The sequence below is a fragment of the Marmota flaviventris genome, chromosome 19, assembly GCF_047511675.1.
Source record: "Marmota flaviventris isolate mMarFla1 chromosome 19, mMarFla1.hap1, whole genome shotgun sequence".
NCBI classification, from domain to species: domain Eukaryota; kingdom Metazoa; phylum Chordata; class Mammalia; order Rodentia; family Sciuridae; genus Marmota; species Marmota flaviventris.
In genome coordinates, this window is record NC_092516.1 from 36,467,464 (window position 1) to 36,485,874 (window position 18,411).

At 42.6% G+C, this 18,411-nt stretch overlaps 1 long non-coding RNA gene and 1 pseudogene across 1 annotated transcript in view; both read left to right on the forward strand.

The window, feature by feature from the left end:
* Positions 1 to 217: 217 nt before the first annotated feature.
* LOC139702951 (uncharacterized) overlaps positions 218 to 18,411 on the forward strand; it is a 37,779-nt gene continuing 19,585 nt past the window's right edge. The window contains exons 1-3 of the long non-coding RNA XR_011705521.1: positions 218 to 644; positions 5,978 to 6,213; positions 14,733 to 14,821. This is a non-coding gene — a long non-coding RNA (uncharacterized lncRNA). The remainder of the gene's footprint in view (positions 645 to 5,977; positions 6,214 to 14,732; positions 14,822 to 18,411) is intronic.
* LOC139702961 (guanine nucleotide-binding protein subunit alpha-12-like) lies at positions 7,856 to 10,084 on the forward strand (annotated as a pseudogene).

Sequence of the window (18,411 nt, forward strand, 5' to 3'; positions counted from 1 at the left end):
ACACTCGGGAATCTTCTTTCAGCAGTTTATTCAGGTCCCTGATATTTCTTATTCTCTCTTCTTCTTCTCTTCTCTCTTCCGGATGCCCCTCCCAGCCTTAATAAAGCATCCCAAGCCCCAATGCAAAGCTGCCGCGTGGAGCTTTCTCACAGGGTGGTGTACAGGGTGGTGAAAAATCATGTGCCAACTCTCTCAGATAAGGAGTTGTTTGTCACATACTACAGCGGAACCAGCGCCATCTCGTAATGGCGACCATAGTCTGCAGAAATGGCAGAAGCGGCTCACCACAGGGAAGGTTGCGCGGGGTGGGCAACATGGGTCAGTGAGCGTGCGGGCGCCTGGCCCTAAGCGAGCATGCGCAGCGCCCTGTCTTGGGCGCGGATGCGGAGTTGGGCATAAATGACTGGAGTCCAAAGGAGTTGAGGGAGGTGTGGCGTCGTCTGAGGCGGTTCCTGGGTTGCTGCTCTTTGGCGGTCGCTTGCCCGCTATGACTTGGTCTTCCCCGCGTTCTTCAAGCTGTTCCTGCGAGTGCTGTCCTGGACGGCGACGAGGAGCAGGGAGGTGAGCCGTCTCGGCTCTGACGAGAGTCGCCAGCCTGTCGGGTACTGACGCGGTCACGGCAATGGCCTTTTAGTCCCTTGCAGGTAGGTGCGGTTGCTGTCCCCGCTTTACAGATGTCAGGCCGAGGCCGGGAGACGGGAGGCTGTGTCCGTGTCCGGGGTCACATCTGCGGCCCAGAGGTCAGCGCTGCAGGGCAGGAGCACGGGCTGCCGCGCGGAGGACTGGTGGGGCGGGCCGTTGTTGCCAACCGAAAATCACGGCCTCGAACTTTGCGGAGCCAGGTGCACTTGCGTGGTTCCCACTCCTGCGCGGGAGAGCAGAGCTCCTGCCCTGCAAGAGGGAAGTAGGAAATAATGCCCTTCGTTGCCCTTTTGAGCCGGGGTGGCAAAATTTCTCGAGAAGCAGAAAGGCTCCGCATATGTGTGTTGTTCCGGAGTGTGGAACCAGTGCGGAGCGCCACAGGTGCTTGAAGTCTGCTGGCAAAGGGTGTGGGCAAGGAATAATATCATGGTTCTAAAAAAGTAGATTCTGAAGGGGAAAGGGATTTCAAAACAAGAAATGTGATCTGCTTTCCAGGAACTTTCCAGTTTTCAGGGTCAGGTATTTTGGAGATCATTTCCCTATTATGTGTACACATGGAAGCCTGATAGCACAAAACTGATGAAAAACACAAGCACTCAGCCAATGAGCTAAATTCCCAGCCCCCCAGTTTCACTTCTTAAAGGCTGTGGGCTTGAATCTTTAATAGGGCAATCTTGCCAAGTGGTGCACTGCCTTCTGCTAAAATACCTGTAGGGATGGATGGGTCAGGGTCATTATGACTTCATGTTGTTTGGTGCTGTCTTTCATTGTTCTGCAGTGATTACAAAATGGTAGTTTCAAGGCCACAGGACTTCTCCTTTTGAGTTTTATCAATGCTCACCATGAACATGTTTGCATCTCTGTTCAGTTCTTTCCCTCTTGGTTCAGTTTCAATGTGTATTGATCTTGTTAATCCACAGATGTACAAATTCTCTTGTTCGAAATTTAGCAAACATGTAGTTTGTTGGTTTATCAGTTGCATATGGTGAGCAGTTTTTTAGCAGCCGACTTTTATTTGTTTGCTTATGTCTTGAGATGCATTTAAATGGAATATAGCAAGCATAGAATAAGAACAATAACGTGAGTAAGCATGAAAAGTGAAAAAAGAAAGCCACACTCTTTAGTTGGTGTATCTTTATATTGATGAAAATTATTATTCACATCAGGCTTACCTTGTTTTGCAAAATATTAACTCCCTTTACTTTTTTGTATCATGTTTTACAGAGCAGTTTCTTAGGTTCCATTTCTGACCCTCCCTGTTTCTGGACAGGTGGATTGGCATTTTGATTTTATATGTCATGCACAAAGGGAAGTTAGATTGTGCTGTTGGAGTTCTCACGGTCCTGCTATCAGTTGTTATAGGTGCCATGTGGGCCATCATGTGTGTCAACATGAAAGGTAAAGAGTAGCCTTTTCTGTTTGACACCTATTCCTTTTTATTTAATAGCCTTATTGAGATGTAATTTCCATACTATGCAACTCACCCATTTAAAGAGTACAATTCAGGGGTTTTCAGTACATGTCAGAGTTGTGCAGCTATCACCACAGTCAACTTCAGAACATTTTCATCATCTCCAAAAGAAATCCTCTCTTCACTAGTTAGCAGTTATTCCTCATTCCCCCCTCCCCAGTTCACCTAGCCCTAGGCATACACTCATCTGCATTCTATCTCCATCAGTTTGCCTATTCTGGACATCATAGAGGTGGAATTATTGACTTTGTGGCCTTTTGTTCTGGCTTCTTAGCTTAATGTTTTCAAGGTTCATCCATCTTATTCATGCTCAGTATCTCCTTCTTCCTTATGGCTGATTAAGGTTACATGGTAAACATTTGGGTTGTTTCCCTTTCTGAACTGTTACCAGTAATGCTGCTATGAACATTTGCATGCAGGTTTTTTTTTAATAGATATGTGTTTTCATTTCTCCCGTCTATGTACCTAGGAGTGCAGTTGCTGGGTCATGTGGTAACTCTGTTTCACATTTTTTAGTAACTGCCACACTGTGAGCAGCTATACCTTTTATTTACCCACCAGCAATGTAGAAGGGTTTTAATTCCTCACCAACACATTTTTATCAGACTTTCTGGTTATAGGTATCCTAGTGAACAGGAAATGGTATCACATGATTTTGATTTGCATTTCTTTGATGACTAATGGTGCTGACCATCCTTTTATGTGCTGTTATTTGGCCATTTTTATGTCAGTTTTGGAGAATTGTCTACTAACATAACAGTATAAACAAGTTTATTTAGCCTTTTATTAATGAGTTAGTTATACTTATTTTGTTCACTCCCCTTTTTTTCATTTTTGATATGGGGATTGAACTCATTGTCTTACACAGGCTAACCACAGTCCACTCCAGTCCTTCCACCTATTCTCAATGATAATTTTTCCTGTATATTCGAGATTTCCACAATATTTTTTTTGAAAATACTTCTGGAAATATTGGAATCTTCCCTTCTTTCATTGCTGTGGTTCACAGTGAGCTGAGCATTCTGTAGCTAATAAAAAAGTACATGGGGGGGGGGCTGGGGTTGTGGCTCAGCGGTAGAGCACTCACCTAGCTCGTGTGAGGCCCTGGGTTCAATCCTCAGCACCACATAAAAATAAATAAAGATATTGTTTCTAACTACAACTAAAAAATAAATATTTATTTTAAAAAGTGCATGGGAAATTTTAAAAATTGCGCAGGCAGAAGGGCTGTGTGACATGTCACCCTCCAAAGGGTGTCAGGATGTAGGCACATGCTTATCAAATTGTGGGTGGCCAACTGGAAGGGTAGTGATACAGTGGGTGATAGAGTGCAGGTCCTGACAGTTTGGGGTAATGGGCTGAAACATGATGCCTACCCCATCACACCCCTGGTCAGAGCCCAGGAGTCCTCTGCAGGTCATGTTGGTTTCATGGGTTGCCTGTCCCACAGCCTTTTCCAAACCAAGCCCTGCTTTGTTTAGTCCATCCCCAGCCCTTAATGCCAAGGGTGTCAAAGAAGCTGACGTGAGCCCAGCTCAGATGATCCCCACATGTGGGTGATTGGTTCAGGAGTGGATGTGGGACCTAGAGTGGGCCACTGAAAGTCAGGAGCATATGCTGGAAGTTTCTGGGGAAGTGCTTCCTTGCTGCTGTAGGAGAGATCAGCATGGCTGTTTTGGGTGGTGTTGCTTCTTCACTCAAACACAGAGGAGGCAGCCCCATGAGAAGCCTGATGCCCATCCACCTCTCACAGCCAGTCTTCTGTACAGCTCCTTCCTGCCTTTAAACCAGGTTGAGTTGGATTTTCTGTTATTTGTGGCTAGAGGTATCCCAACTGAACTTAAAACAATGTTTTATAAAAAATGTCAGCTTAATTACTAATTTGTTACAAATAATGAGTATTAAATGTCTCAGTAAAATTATTATTTATATTTCCATGAAGAATACCATAAAAAAGGTAAAAAGCAAACAAGAAAACCCAATAGGATAAAGCATTTGTAACACGAGAAACAAAGAAGCAGTCTTCTCAGTATAGAAGGGCTTTAGCAGTGTCTAGGTATTGAACCCCCAGGCAGTAGAGAAAGCAAATTCAACTGTATAAAATGTTCAACCTCAATCACAAAATAAAATCTCTTAGTACATTGCCCGATGAGGCTGGATAGAATAGGCAGCTTCCCCCCCACCCCCAAGTGCCAAGAATGGAATCCAGGTCCTCAGCATGCCAGACAAGTACTCTGCCTTGAGCCACATCTCCAGCCCTCAGGCAGCTCATTTTGTTGGTGAGAAAATAAATTAGCCTGTGGGAGGCTAATATGGTAATGAGATTGTGTGAATCCTTACCCTTTTTTTTTCCCTCTATATTTGACTTGTGCAAAGCAGCACTTGTGGGGATCTTCATCATGGTGCTGTTCCTAGAAATAAAACACCAGAGAGCACTATCTCAAAGGTCACTGGTTAGGTGAACTGTACTTTGTCTATGTCATGGTTTACTGTGCACTTTTCCATGAGAAAGTGATTGCTGGATTTGGACTTATGGCAGGCCTATCCCCCTGTACCTCTGATAGTGTCCATTCCAGAGCAAGCTGGCCCAGAACTACTTTTCACCTCTGCCCTTAGACTGATGATACTGAAACAGGTAAAAAACAAAACAACAACAACAACAAAAAAAAAAAAAACAGAAAATAAGGAACTGGGGCTGTGGCTCAGCAGTAAAGTGCTCACCTAGCCTGTGTGAGGCACTAAGTTCAATCCACAACACCACATAAAAATAAATAAATAAAATAAAGGCATTGTGTCAAACTACAACTAAAATGTTTTTTTAAATAGAGAAAATAAGTTATGAAATTAAAGGGGGATTTCCTATGTACTAAGGTCCAGGATATTGTATGTTATTATGGCTGTTTTCCACAGAATATAATATGTATTGTTTATGTACAGACTCTCCCTGAGGGAGACACAGCTACTGGCTTATTTCTAGGGAAGGGAACTGAAGACTAAGGGTTCAATTTTGGGATAAATGCTTAAAATTTACTTTGTTATTATTATCATAATCACCATTATTTTGTATACTAGGGATGGAACCCAGGGCATTATGCTGCTAGGCAGGTGTTCTACCACTGAGCTACATACGCCTCAGCCCTAAAATTGGGTTTTTACCTACTTGACCTATTTGAACTTTTTACCCTTTGTTTGCATTACCTGCGCTGAATCAGCGAGGTTTCCCTTCTACAAGTTTTAGTTTCAGGTCTACTTTTTAAATAATTAACACATTGTTAAATCTTATTCTTGGTATGTGTATGACTTCCATTGCCCTTTTTGTTTCATTAATCAAGTCTCAATAATCTATCGCTTGAGCATGAAGTCAATGTATTTAGCTTTGGGCTGATATTTCTCTTTAAAAGAAATATCACACATTGTAGAGGGAGCATTTGGAACAAATATAATTCAGTCATCTGTATTCAAAGGACCAATCCTCTTTTTCTTGGTTATAAATATATGTAAGCAAGTGTTTTGGGGAACATTCTTGAGATTATTATGGTCATTTCTTTTCTTTTTTATTATTTTGAGTGCTTCTGTTTGTGTCTGTCTGTCTGGGAGCTGGACCCTGGGGCACTCGTCCACTGAGCCATATCTCCAACCCTTTTTATTTTATATTTGGAGATGGGGTCTCTCTAAGATGCTGAGGCTGTCTTTGAACCTGCAATCCTCCTGCCTCGGCCTCCCAAGTCATTGGGTTTACAGGCATGTGCCACTCTTCCTGTTTCTTTTTGGATTTAAGAACCTCCCAGATGAAATCCTGTAGTTGTCACTGAGTGAGAGGTTTAAATGGAAACCTCTGTTGTCTTTGCTACTATGTTTTCACAGAGAACGTCCGTGATAGATGAAGGCTGCCATTCGCCATGTTTGATTTTGGTGATGAGACATCATCGTCTTCTTTTCTGCCTTTGAGCCTCAAGAGCACTTGCTTATCTCCAGCCACAGAAGATGTATGCAGTGACCAGAGGCATTGAAGCTCACGATTCTGTGACACAGGCCTCTTTGTTTCTCTGCCCTCAGTGACTGTGCCTGATGCAGGACCATAGGTCACTTGAAGTAGACAGGTGAGGATGTTGCACCACAGCTGTGCTCCTTGGTAGTGGGTCATTGCATCAAGGCACCTACTGCAGAGGCCAGGTTCATACCTGCTTCTTTATCTCGAGAGGAAAGTGAATGTCCAAATAAAGATGCCTTCCCAGGCAGGTGTAACTATGGAAAGGGACCTTCAGTGTCTCATGTCTTTTCTGGAACCTTGATCTGAAGCACTCTATTTTGCTTCTTATATATATGTGTATTTCATTAATGCAGCATCTGTAGCTGTTGTCACTTTTGGTATTTTTAGCCCAGGTACTTCAAATAATGTCAGGATGGACGGTGTTAGGTGGGTCCTTGTTGAGAATCCCTGCTTTCCTGGAGGCAGTGTGGAGGTACTGTTTTCTGTTCTCATGGGAGGGCTATTAAGGGATCTGTTTTTACAGGTCTGCACCCTTTATCTGTTCGAGAAAGAGAAGGCTGTTAGAATAAATATTTTAAGAGCTGGGGGCAGTGGCGCATGCCTGTGATCCCAGTGGCTCAGGAGGCTGAGGCACGAGGATCATGAGTAGTTCAAAGCCAGTCTCAGCAATGATGAGGTACTGAGCAACTCAGGGAGACCCTGTCTCTGAATAAATCTCAAAAAAGGATTGGGGATGTGACTCAGCGGTCAAGTGCCCCTGAGTTCAATCCCTAGTACCCTCTCCCCTGCTTAAAAAAAAAAAAAAAAGGATTAATTACTTTATAAAATCTGTTTGTGTGTCGAAAATAAGTCCAGGGGTTGCCTAATATTTTAAAAATGAGACTCTAGATAAGTAATTCTAACAGCAGATAATTTTTGGAATTAAATGCCATTTCTTCACCATGTCATTCTTTACATCTTTGATTTTTTTTCACTGTTGTTTTTGTTTTAATCATATGGCATTTTTATTTTGCTTGAATTAGTGTTTATCCATGCTTTTTCCCAAAAGGAGAGAGTTGATGTTTTACATCGTATTTAAGCACACAGGCCTCTTCTGATACTTGGATTTGTTTTAAAAATACAGTAAAAATGTCAGGTCTCAATGTTGGCTTTTTCAAAGGGTCTCACACATCAGAATTTTTCACTTCTGAAACTAGAGGTGTTGCTCAGTGGTAGAGCCCATGCTTAGCATAAACAAGGCCTTGGGTTCCATCCTCAGCATGAAACAAAAAAGAATAGTTCAGTTTCCCAGAGTGAGGACCACATGTCAAAGAGCCTAGGTCAGGTAGACCTACATTATATTTTAGAAAGTACCTCTTATGCTGTCTGAGCCTTAGTTTTCTCATTTGTACAGTAGGTAATGATTAACCTACAATTTGTGAGGCTTAAAAAAAAACAGACATACAGGGTTTAGGATGGTGTTTAGAACAAAACAGTCTCCTATAAGTGTGGAGCTTGTTTTCTTGGATGCTAGAACCTGGGGGACTGCATCCTGTTTGCCTGGGACAGCCCTGTGGTGTGCTTGTTGCCCCAGCATGATTATTAACAGTGCCCCCTTTTGCTCTCAGAAGTCTCCCCATTTGGGCAGTGATTACATGTACACCCCAGTTAGAACCCAAAAGTAGCTTTAATCCCCATTGAAGCTGAGAAACAAGTCAAGCTTTTTGTCGTGAGTCAGGCTTCACTTTGTCAGTTGCTCTTCAGTGTGTGCAATGTTTACCAAGCACAAGTGGGAGGAATCCGAGGTAGGTGTGGGTGTGCACAGATGTGTGCCCCCTTAGCTGTATTTGTGTGAAAGGGAAGCTCTTCTCTGAGGAGGCAAGTGAGCCATTGGTTATTTTCTGTATTTCAGAAACCATTTGTAACCCTGCATCACAGAAGTCAATGTCTATGATGTTGTACATCCACCCAGCACTCTTTATATCAGAGATTGGTCTAGGCTTCTCTGCATAGTGGTCAACTTCCAGTGTGACAGGACTGTGTGAATGGCATTGTGGCAATCGCCATTGTCAGATGAGGTTTTCCGTCTTCTCATTTAGTTTCTTCTCATCACAGATGCATTTGAGAGTCAGGTGAACAAGTCTTTCTGAGGAACACGACAGGTAGCCCAGTGTCAAGAGGGCTTCTTAACAGTGTTAAAATCAGACTGAGTGACGTACTGGTTTGTATATGAAAAATAATTCATATTACCTTATGCATTTATTGACTTTTTATTTCTTACTGGTTCTTGTTTTTCTGCATTCCCTCTCTTGTAAGAAGGAAGAATAGAGCTGGGCACAGTAGCACAGTGTTATAATCTTAGTGGCTATGGAAGCTGATACATGAGTAGTCCAAGTTCAAAGTCAGCCTCAGCAACTTAGTGAGGCTTTCAGCAACTTAGTGAGGCCCTGTCTCAAAATTTTTTAAAAAATTTAAAAAGAGCTTGGAGTGTGTTCAGTGTTTAAGTACTCCTGGGTTCAATCTGTATTATCAAAAAAAAAAAAAAAAAAAAAAAAAAAACCCAGAAGAAGAGGAAGAATACAGACAACCAAAGCAAAGGCAAAAACAGGGTTTTCTAAGATGAACAAAATACTAAATTTATATAGCATTGCAAAACCTAAATTAAATGAATACTAAGTTTTTGGAATGTTTATGTTCTGGAAGTGAGAAACAAAAGATATCTGTTGTGTAGAAACAGAAAGAGAAACAAAAAAAGAAAAAAGTGATTTTCCTCTGGGGCCTGGCAGTAGGGTTTCTGATCATTCCTCCTCAGATTGATGAGCCTCCATTCATTTTGAAATGAGGCATTTGAACCTTTCACCTGTTTTACAGTATGTGTATGACTGTGTAAATGAAATTTAAACTTCTTGCAAAGTTGGGGTAACTTTTCCCTACATCCTTTTCTTTTGACATGTTCTGATTCTTATTTTCTCCTGAATGTCTCCCTCATCCTGTATTTTATAGAACTACTTCCCTAGTAAGCAAGACATCTTGCTGGCCAGGAAGGCCACCAAGGGGATTGTGGAACATTACTTCATTATTTTTAAAAAATCCCTTTTAAGATGGTGGTGTGAGTAGCCGCTGGTCTCAGTGCCTAAATTAGTTCCAGTGCTTTGATGGGAACATGTCAATCCTGTTCATGGTGTCCTCTTGTGAAAACAAACAGGCACACGTGGCGGACAGGCACAGCAACTAGTGAAGGGAGTCATTGAACATCTTTGAGACCATCCTCAACAAGTTCTTCTTCAATGTCTCCATAATTTTTTTCCTCAAGAAGATGGACCTCCTAGTAGAGAATGTGAAGATGGTCAGCCTCAGGAAACACTTCCTGAATTTCAATGGTGACCCTCCCCAACTGGAGGACATCCAGCTATGCCTGGTCCAATGTTTTGACAGAAGGAGGTGAAACCACAGCAAGCTGCTGATCCCCATTTCACTTCCGCCATAGACACCGAGAACATCCACTTCATGTTCCATGCTGTGAAGAACTCGATCCTGCAGGAGAACCTAAGGGACGTAATGATACTTTGAGAGAGGAAGCCCCCTCATGCCTTTTTGAGGCTGCCTGCATGGCTATTAGTGCTTGTGGCCTGTGTGGTTCTGCAGGGCTTCTTGGACACATCTGTATTACACCTGGGTCAAGAAAGCTGGACTCCAGCCAAGCCATGAGCTCTAGGCAAGAGGACATGGGAACTCCATGTGAGCTTCTGATTCTGGGGACTGGTGAAATACTGAAATCCCCGTGCTCACCACTTTGGTGTTAATCTGCAGTACCAACAAAACAGCCTCTTTTTTTTTTTTTTTTTTTTACAGAAACTCTATTCCTTTCCAGACACAGTTTAATCAAGAATTGTGTGCTCAGCCACCTTCCCTCAATGAGTGAATTTTACACCCATGGTGGGTAGTTTAACAGGTTTTGTACATGTGATTTCTACAAATCTATTAAAAGTTTCCTTAAATGACATTTGTCTTCCTGGGTTGTCACCTCCCATCAATGTGCCAGTTCCCACCACACAGACTGCTGCCATACAGTGTGCCCCCGAATGAGACAACCTACTGACCTGTGTCAAAGCAGAACAGTGCACTTGGGGTGGATCTTGAGTGCAGGGTTACAGGTTTCCTGGATAATTCTCTACCTTTGACTGGTGCCTCTCCTAAAGCAGAGGTCTCCTACAGACCTCGATGTGGACAAAATGCGTGTGTCAGGAACATACGTGGGCAAGTGAGGTAAGTGGGTGCCCCAGTGCACAGCTCTGGCCCAGCCCCTCTCCTGCCTTTCCTTCACTGTGCCATCTTCTACCCTGGTGCTGACCACCCTGGCACTTCTTCATCACACCTAGACAGTCTTACATCCTACCCGGTGTTCATTCAACAAGAGTCAGTCATTTTTCAACTTAATAACTATCACATGCTCAGACCTATAAGTGTGGGTGAAATATGAGAAGTCAGCAGGACCAAGGCAGAAAATGCTACAGGTGACAAGAGCATAAACACATGAGGTTCCACATGTATTAGTATTAGTATTCCACCTAAAACTAGCCTCCCCTGTCTGTTAATAACATAAAAGCCTCAACTCTGGCTCTCAAAAATATGGAATTGATGTGAGCATTGATGAAGTGACCAGTCTAATAGGTCTTTCTAAAACCTCCAGTAGATGAGCAAAGATGGGAGGCTGGATGCTCAATATATGGATATCTGTAGGGACATGTAGCCAGGACTCCCAGCCTGTCCTCACCTGTCACATTCCACATGACAAAAACACTCAGGGTCACTCCAGGTGAACTGGGCTGTATGAAATAATCACACAAGGGACAGAGATACCTTTTTCTTTGGGGTCCTGTGACGGCTCCTCTGACCTTAAGGGTCCACAGAAAGAGAGAGCAAGCATGTGCTGAACCCTTTTATTGAGGAGAAGCCATTCAAATGAGGCATGGGGTCAGGTTTCAGGGGTGTGAGTCTAGATTCATGATGTCTGCTGTCAGCAGGTTGACTGACATCTAGGAAGGCCATACCCAACGGCAGAGCAAGAGAAGGAGACACACAAAGGGAGTTTCCATGGAACTTTCTATCCCAAACAGGGCAAAAGGGTAGTATTACAAAGGAATAGGTAAGCGTAGCTCAATCCAGGGGGTGACACGCCTACATCTGAAGACACGCCCTCAAACTTCCTGGACCAGGGCAATGTCCTGGTCACTACAATGACTGGTCAAAGTCTCTCCACTCCAGGATGGAAGGCGTGAATCATTCAGAGTGGCTCCCCACACTCAACAGCACAGCAGCAGCATCTCGGAGGAGTGCTTGCAAAGGGATGAGTGGAACATCCACTGCCACAAGCAGTGCCTTGCATGAAAAACTGTCACACAAGGAGGAACGGCCACCTTGTAGAGGGACTCCCGTGGGAGCCTTGCATTCTAAACAGGAAGGAAGTACTGATTGAGTTGAAATGACGATTTCTCTCATTTTCACTTACACTTCTAATTTGGGCTTCAGCAGTTATTGATATGAGATATAATAGGGAAACACTCTAGAAAATCTGAATAACATAGAACATATTGTGTGTCAGTCACCAGTGATCTCAGTACTAATTCCTGAATTTAGGTGGACTTAAAAACAGTGCCCTGTGGGCAGACAAAATTGCCACACACAAGGTCTGTCATAGGCAGATGCTGCAGCCAGGGAAGGGCACTTATCTTTGCACCCTCCTCTGCCTTTTGCAAGCACCACTCCTGCTTGGGGTCCATGACTCTCAAGAGCCCCATGTAAAGTGAATGTTTCAGGGAGATGTGATGGGAAGGCAGACACAGCAGCAGGATTGAGGAGGGAACTCAACATTTAAACCACTGTGTATTAGACCATATGCTTACGACAGCGTAATTCTAGCCTAATTCTACCTAATTCTAGCCTCCTCTGTCTGTTAAATAACATCAGAAGCCTCAACCTAGGCAGGTGTTGGAAGAAACAGGAAGTCATGTTCCTGCTCCCTAAAGGCCACCTGAGGAGGAGTGGCTTCCAAGTTGATCCAAATTGCTAGGCATGGCAGGTGAGCGTGTGTGCACATGCCTCAAAGTCATGGTTCTTGTGAGCTCCCGCTGTCTACTGACCAGTGACAGCCCCTGAAACAAACTCACAGATGGTGGTAAAGTTTATAAACAAACAGAAGGTGCACCTATAGCATGGGCCCCAGTGGGGCAGACATGTCACTTTAGCCAAGAATTGGCATCTGTGCTACAACCAGAAAACCATGCATGCATGGAGGAAAGACACCCTACACCAGGGAGGGTATGGGTGGGACACAGTGTTAAGACAGCACATGCTGTGAGGGGTGAGACATTGTGGCTGGGGCCAGAGGAGGAACGGAGAGCCCAGGTGTAATGGCCTGGCCCATATTAGAAAGTGCAGTGTTCACTTGCAGGCCCAGGTAGTAGCATCTGGGGTGGCCTTGCTCATGGGCCTGGCTGCTCTGCTTTATGGTTAATATGGAGAACTGGGATCATCTGGAAGAGGGTCTGAGGGTGGACAGGCTTGTAAGTTACCCTGGTGGAGCTGTTCCTTGCGGGAAGCAGGTCTTTGCAACCCACCAGTTTTTTGTGAGTGTTCTGGTTGCCTCTGACCATCACTAGGAGTCTGGGAGTCAGGGATTAACTGAAAACCCAGTAACTCCTAGATAATTCTTGGAAATTCGTTTTTAAATCAAACCCCTGACTTAATCTTGTTTTTGTTGTCTTCTTACCAAGAAGCTAAGTTCAAAAAATAAGCCTGTTATTTTGGATTCTTGTGGATTGAGGTGACGTTGGGAGAAGAAAGAACAGTCAGCCATTCCCACTGGCTCTTTGCATTTATTCTAGTAGTTTTAAAAAGCTGGGATCCTTTACATGAGGCAGTGGGCTTTCCCTGATTCCTCAATTATTCAGGAGTGTGTGTCTTTGGTAACCTGTTATTTTTTTTAATTTTTATTCTAATTTGTTATATATGACAGCAGAATGCATTATAATTCATATTACATATGTAGAACACAATTTTTCTTTTCTCTGATTGTATACAAGTATATTCACACCATTCATGTCTTTTTCATATATGTACTTAGGGTAGTGATGTCCATCTCATTCCACCATCTTTTTTTACCCCCTTGCCCCCTCCCTCCCTCTCCTTCCCCTTTGCCCTATCTACAGTTTGTCTATTCCCATGTTCCCCCTCCGAACCCCACTTTCCATGCTCCCCCTCCTTATATCAGAGAAAACATTCAGCATAAGGTTTTTTTGGGATTGGCTTACTTCACTTAGCATTATATTTTCCAACTCCATCCATTTACCTGCAAATGCCATGATTTTATTCTGTTTCACTGCTGAGTAATATTCTGTTGTGTTTATATATACCACATTTTTTAATCCATCTACTGAAGGACATCTAGGTTGGTTCCACAGTTTAGCTATTGTGAATTATGCTGCAGTAAGCATTGATGTGTCTCTGTCCTTGTAGTATGTTGTTTTTAAGTCCTTTGTGTATAGACAGAGGAGTGGGTCAAAAGGTGGTTCCATTCCCAGTTTTCCAAGGAATCTCCATACTGCTTGGTAGCCTGTTATTTTAAGGTCTATAAATTCCTTGGTTTTCATTGAAACCAGGTCCCTCTGTATTTCTTCCATCTTTCAGGATCAGGCTCACAGAAGACCCCAGTTCTGGGAGCCACTCTGTGTGGGCCTCTCCCTAGGACAGCACCTGTGTCCTCCTGGTCTGGCCAGAGTGTGCCAGGGGAGCCCCAGAGAAGGCAATCTCCATCCTCCAGATCTGAGCACGTCCTCAGGAAACCTTGCTGCTCCATCCACTGAGTAGCAGCATCCCTTCTGGGTACTCACCCTCTCTGTAGGAGCAAGTCCACAGAGCTGCAGCAGCCCCAGGCTCTGTTGTGGTTCTTGTGTCAGTGGACACTGGCCAACATTACAACACTGGAATATTTCTTTGAGCAGAGATACTGGCCCTGGGTCAGCTCCATGGCTCTTAGAGTCCTTGGGCCATCCCAGGACATGTGTGAAATCTTGTCCTGCATAGCTCCTCCCCTACTACAGTTATTGTCCTCCCAGGTCCCTGAGCCCTGTCCTAAGAAAAGATTGACTGCCCTCAAGGGCCAACCATTTCAAGGAGCACCATGGGAGGAGAAGCTACACCCACCACCTTAGCCCTCAGAGCTTACCCAGGGTCTGTTGAACACCACACCCCCTCAACTGGGTAAAATTATAAAAGTTCCCATCAGATGGTTGAATGAGCCCCAGACGAAGGACATAAATGAGAAATCAAATCCTTTCACAACCAGAGCTGTCCTTCAATTCCCATTTTACAGCCTCACCAGGATAATAAGAGCTGCCTCCAACAAAGCCCTTTGCCTGGGCCCCCATGACTGGGCAGCTGGCCCATGCAGGTTGTCTCCACAGATGATAACCATACCAGCTGCCATGTTCTGCAGCGACATGTTTCTTTGACTCTTCCTGTGCTGTCTCTCCCTCAGTGTCCTCCCCATGTTTCATGTTTCCACTCTTCAATTTAGGATCTGCCACTTTCTCTGTTTTTTTTTTTTTTTCCTACGTGAAAAATAATTGAACTGTTTTCTTTTCCCCACAGGTCAGAAATTTGGTCAATTGATGACAACCCTGTTAAACACAGTTTGTCCGCAAACAGTCCAGAATGACATGAGCATATGTGTTATTAAGGTAAGAAGAATTTTATCCTCATTACATTTCCCCACAAAATACACTGTACTGTGATCTTCAAAGGCACATAGCACATGTGCTGTCTTAAAATGCACACTTAATTTAAAATGACAAACATGTCAAGGCAAGTTAAAAAATAGCAGCTCAATATTTACAATAATGATGATTAAACATCAAATGAAAATTTTATATTTACAAGACTTTGGGGTGTTACCACTGAGCTATCAATGTAAGTGATATAATAGATTCAAAGATTAAAAACCTCTTTAAATTAAAAATATTTATGTACATAAACCTGTTATAACACTCATCACAAAACTAATGAGGAACAGTAAGTTTTCAAAACAGAAACTCTCTCAAAACTATTTAACATGAGTATAGTTCAAAATACACCAATAACATTAAAACTCTAGGAAAATCCTATGGTTCTCATTTCAAGTTTTAAAGTAATTCCCTCCCACAGCCCCTACATGCCTATTCAAAACATTCTAGGCTGTGACCACTGAATATATAAAATACAGGCAGGATCATTTACCTCAGAAACAATTTTTATTCAACGTCTATCTAAAATGTCAGAGGTGACTGGGGAAAATGGAACCAGAATGAACTCAGCAAATATTAAAAAATAAATTCTGGCTTAAACCCTTTATTTAGAAAATGAGATGAAAATTATGGAATATGGGAAGAGTTACATGGAATATCCTATTATTGCACATTCACTTTGTTATAAGTAAATCTCCATGCTTGGGATCTTTAGGAGGTGTTTGCCCAAGATGAATTAAAAGGAGAAGGTAAAAAGACAAATTCCAGTGGGGGAGAGAGATCCGTGGCTAAAGTTTCTTCACTTTAGACTGAGATCAACCTTTCATCAAAGCTGAATTTGGGATCAGTTGCTTGTAAAAATTTCAAGCACATCCTGTGTGACAAACTGTTCTCTCTCAGATCTGGCTTAGCAGCCATGGAGCATCCAGCACATTTCTAGGAGGTCACCTGTGTGGCTGTGAAGCTGACTGGGAGAGTCAGAGTGCTTCAGCATGTGCAGAGGGTGGCTGTGGGTGGGTGGACAGGAGTGGATTAAGTAGTTAGATCCTTGAGCATCCTAAATAGACAATAAATGACCTTGTCATCGGGCCAGGGATACAGAATTTTATACCTCCTCTCAGACTGATGACCTCAAGCCAACATGGTTCCAGGACTTCTAAGGAATCCCCATGTGATTTTGGCCCCACACCCAGAGCTCAGAATCATAAGCTTGAATCTGGAAAGAAAAGAGCCCTCACAAAAGCTGATAACTACAGGATATTAAGGGTTTTGAAGTTATTTTTTCATTCTATAAAATAACTTCATCTTGATGTCATCTTTCTAGTAGCCATGATTTAACAGTCTACAAATATCTTAAAAATAAACATTGAGAGAGGCATTATTCTATTAACTATGTTCTTTAGGCTATAAAGGAGTAATATATCAAGGTATAATTATTAGATTTATTTAGCCTAGTGATAAATTAATTAACTATATGTGGATGTCACTGCCACATTTTACCTATTATTAACATGGACAACATTTATCAGGAGCATATTCTGTATTATATGTTACATAAGGTTAAGGGACATCATATTTTCAGCTTTCTTTTCAATAAAAATTAAGCCCATTTTTCTATTTTATATGAGGTAACTAAATTATGCTATCTGTGTGGAAAATTTTGAAAAGATGTTTTGACAGATAACAATTCTTTTGGTGTCCCACCTAATCCAGTTTGAGGAGTTGATTTTATCAAGAGAAAGATTTATCATTGTCTCTGATTTCAGTAGAATAATGCTTTAATGTTGGTGATATTCCTGCTTGGGTACATCAAAAAGTTACATGCTGAAGCTGGGGTTGTGGCTCAGTGGTAGAGCACTTGCCAGCATGTGTGAGGCACTGGGTTTGATCCTCAGCACCACATAAAAATAAATAAATAAAAGTGTTGGGGGCTGGGGTTGTGGCTCAGTGGTAGAGCGCTCACCTAGCATGCACGAGGCACTGGGTTCGATCCTCAGCACCACATAAATGTAAAATAAAGATATTGTTTCCACCTAAAACTATTTTTTTAAAAGTATTGTGACCATCAAAAATTAAAACATTTTTTAAAAAGTTACATGCTTGGATGCATCTTATAGCATCTAAACTTCATTATACATTCTACATATCAATAAGCCTGGCAGATAAATAGTTTTGGTTTGATTTGTTTAAAACTAAAGAGTACCTTTCAGTGTTCTGGACAAATAATTAAACTGTAAATCTACTTAGGTTGAAAGTAGAAATTAATTATGCAAAGATTGAATGAATGGAATATATATATAGCATTAAGTTTCCGTTCATCTCATTTTACCCATTCCTTTAAAGTACACCATAGTTTACAATTGGCAGGTGTATCTGTATATAAATATATATTAAAGAGCAAAGATATAGGGGCTGGGGATGATATAGCTCAGTTGGTAGAGTGCTTGCCTCGCATGCACAAGGACCTAACTTGGTTCAGTCCCCAACACCACGAAAAAAAAAAAAAGAGCAAAGATATATATCTAAAAAAAAGTCACCTAAGTTCTGCTTTATTAGACTATATATAGTTCACTTATTGCATTGAAACTGAACTTGGCTTTACAATTTTATGTACTTTTATATTTCCTCAAGATAGGAATTTATTTTCTTGAAATTGGACTTTCTTTTATTACTTAAATCAGTTGTGTATCTATGATAAGTTACCACCAAATGTTAGATTGCACAGAGTAAATTGACATACATATTGGGTATACACACATACACACCCACACACAAACTTATGACTGCCAAGGAAGTCTTTTGCTCCCTGCACAGCCTCCAGAGCTTTCTCCTTCCCAGATCCCACCTGCAACTACTCACCTTCCTGTGTCTCTCCAGTCAGTCCATCCCTCTCCCCCCACAAGCACACACAGCCGCATCCACCTCCTCACACACCTCCCTGGAAACCCAAGTGTTCCAGCCCACGAAACAGATGAATTGCTAGTGCACTCTGTGGAATAGGGGTGGGTATAGCTATTCCCATAGAGGAAATGAAAGATGTTTTGTTTAGGAGCCTAGTTGTCTTCCTCCATGTGGTTGGCAGGTAGCTGGGGAAAGAAACCAGGTTGCTCCTCAGCAGTACAACCAGGTAGGACCCCTCTCATTGGAGTCAGCTTCCCATAAAAGAGACCAGGTGGACCATCTTCATACAGGACTGCACCAGCCCTATTAAGTGTTACAGAGGACCATCCTTTGGTTCAGATGCCTCTGCCAGACAGAACCTTCTAAAGGACTCCAGACTTTGTCTAGAAAGCAAGGAGTAACACACTTGAGGAGGAGGCATAAAGGGTGGTTGAACCCATCTGGGAAGGATTTTCAGGGGGTATGTAGAAAGCCACAGACTTGGAAGACCCCTGTAGGAAGGACTAGCAGGAAGCACTTTACACGGGACCCGTGCTGAGCAAGAAATTGGGCATGTGTCTTGGAAATACAAAGGCAGAAGGCAAAACAATATTGGTGTAGATACAGGAAGAAAGAAAGAGAGCGAGCAATGAGATGTGGCTGCACCT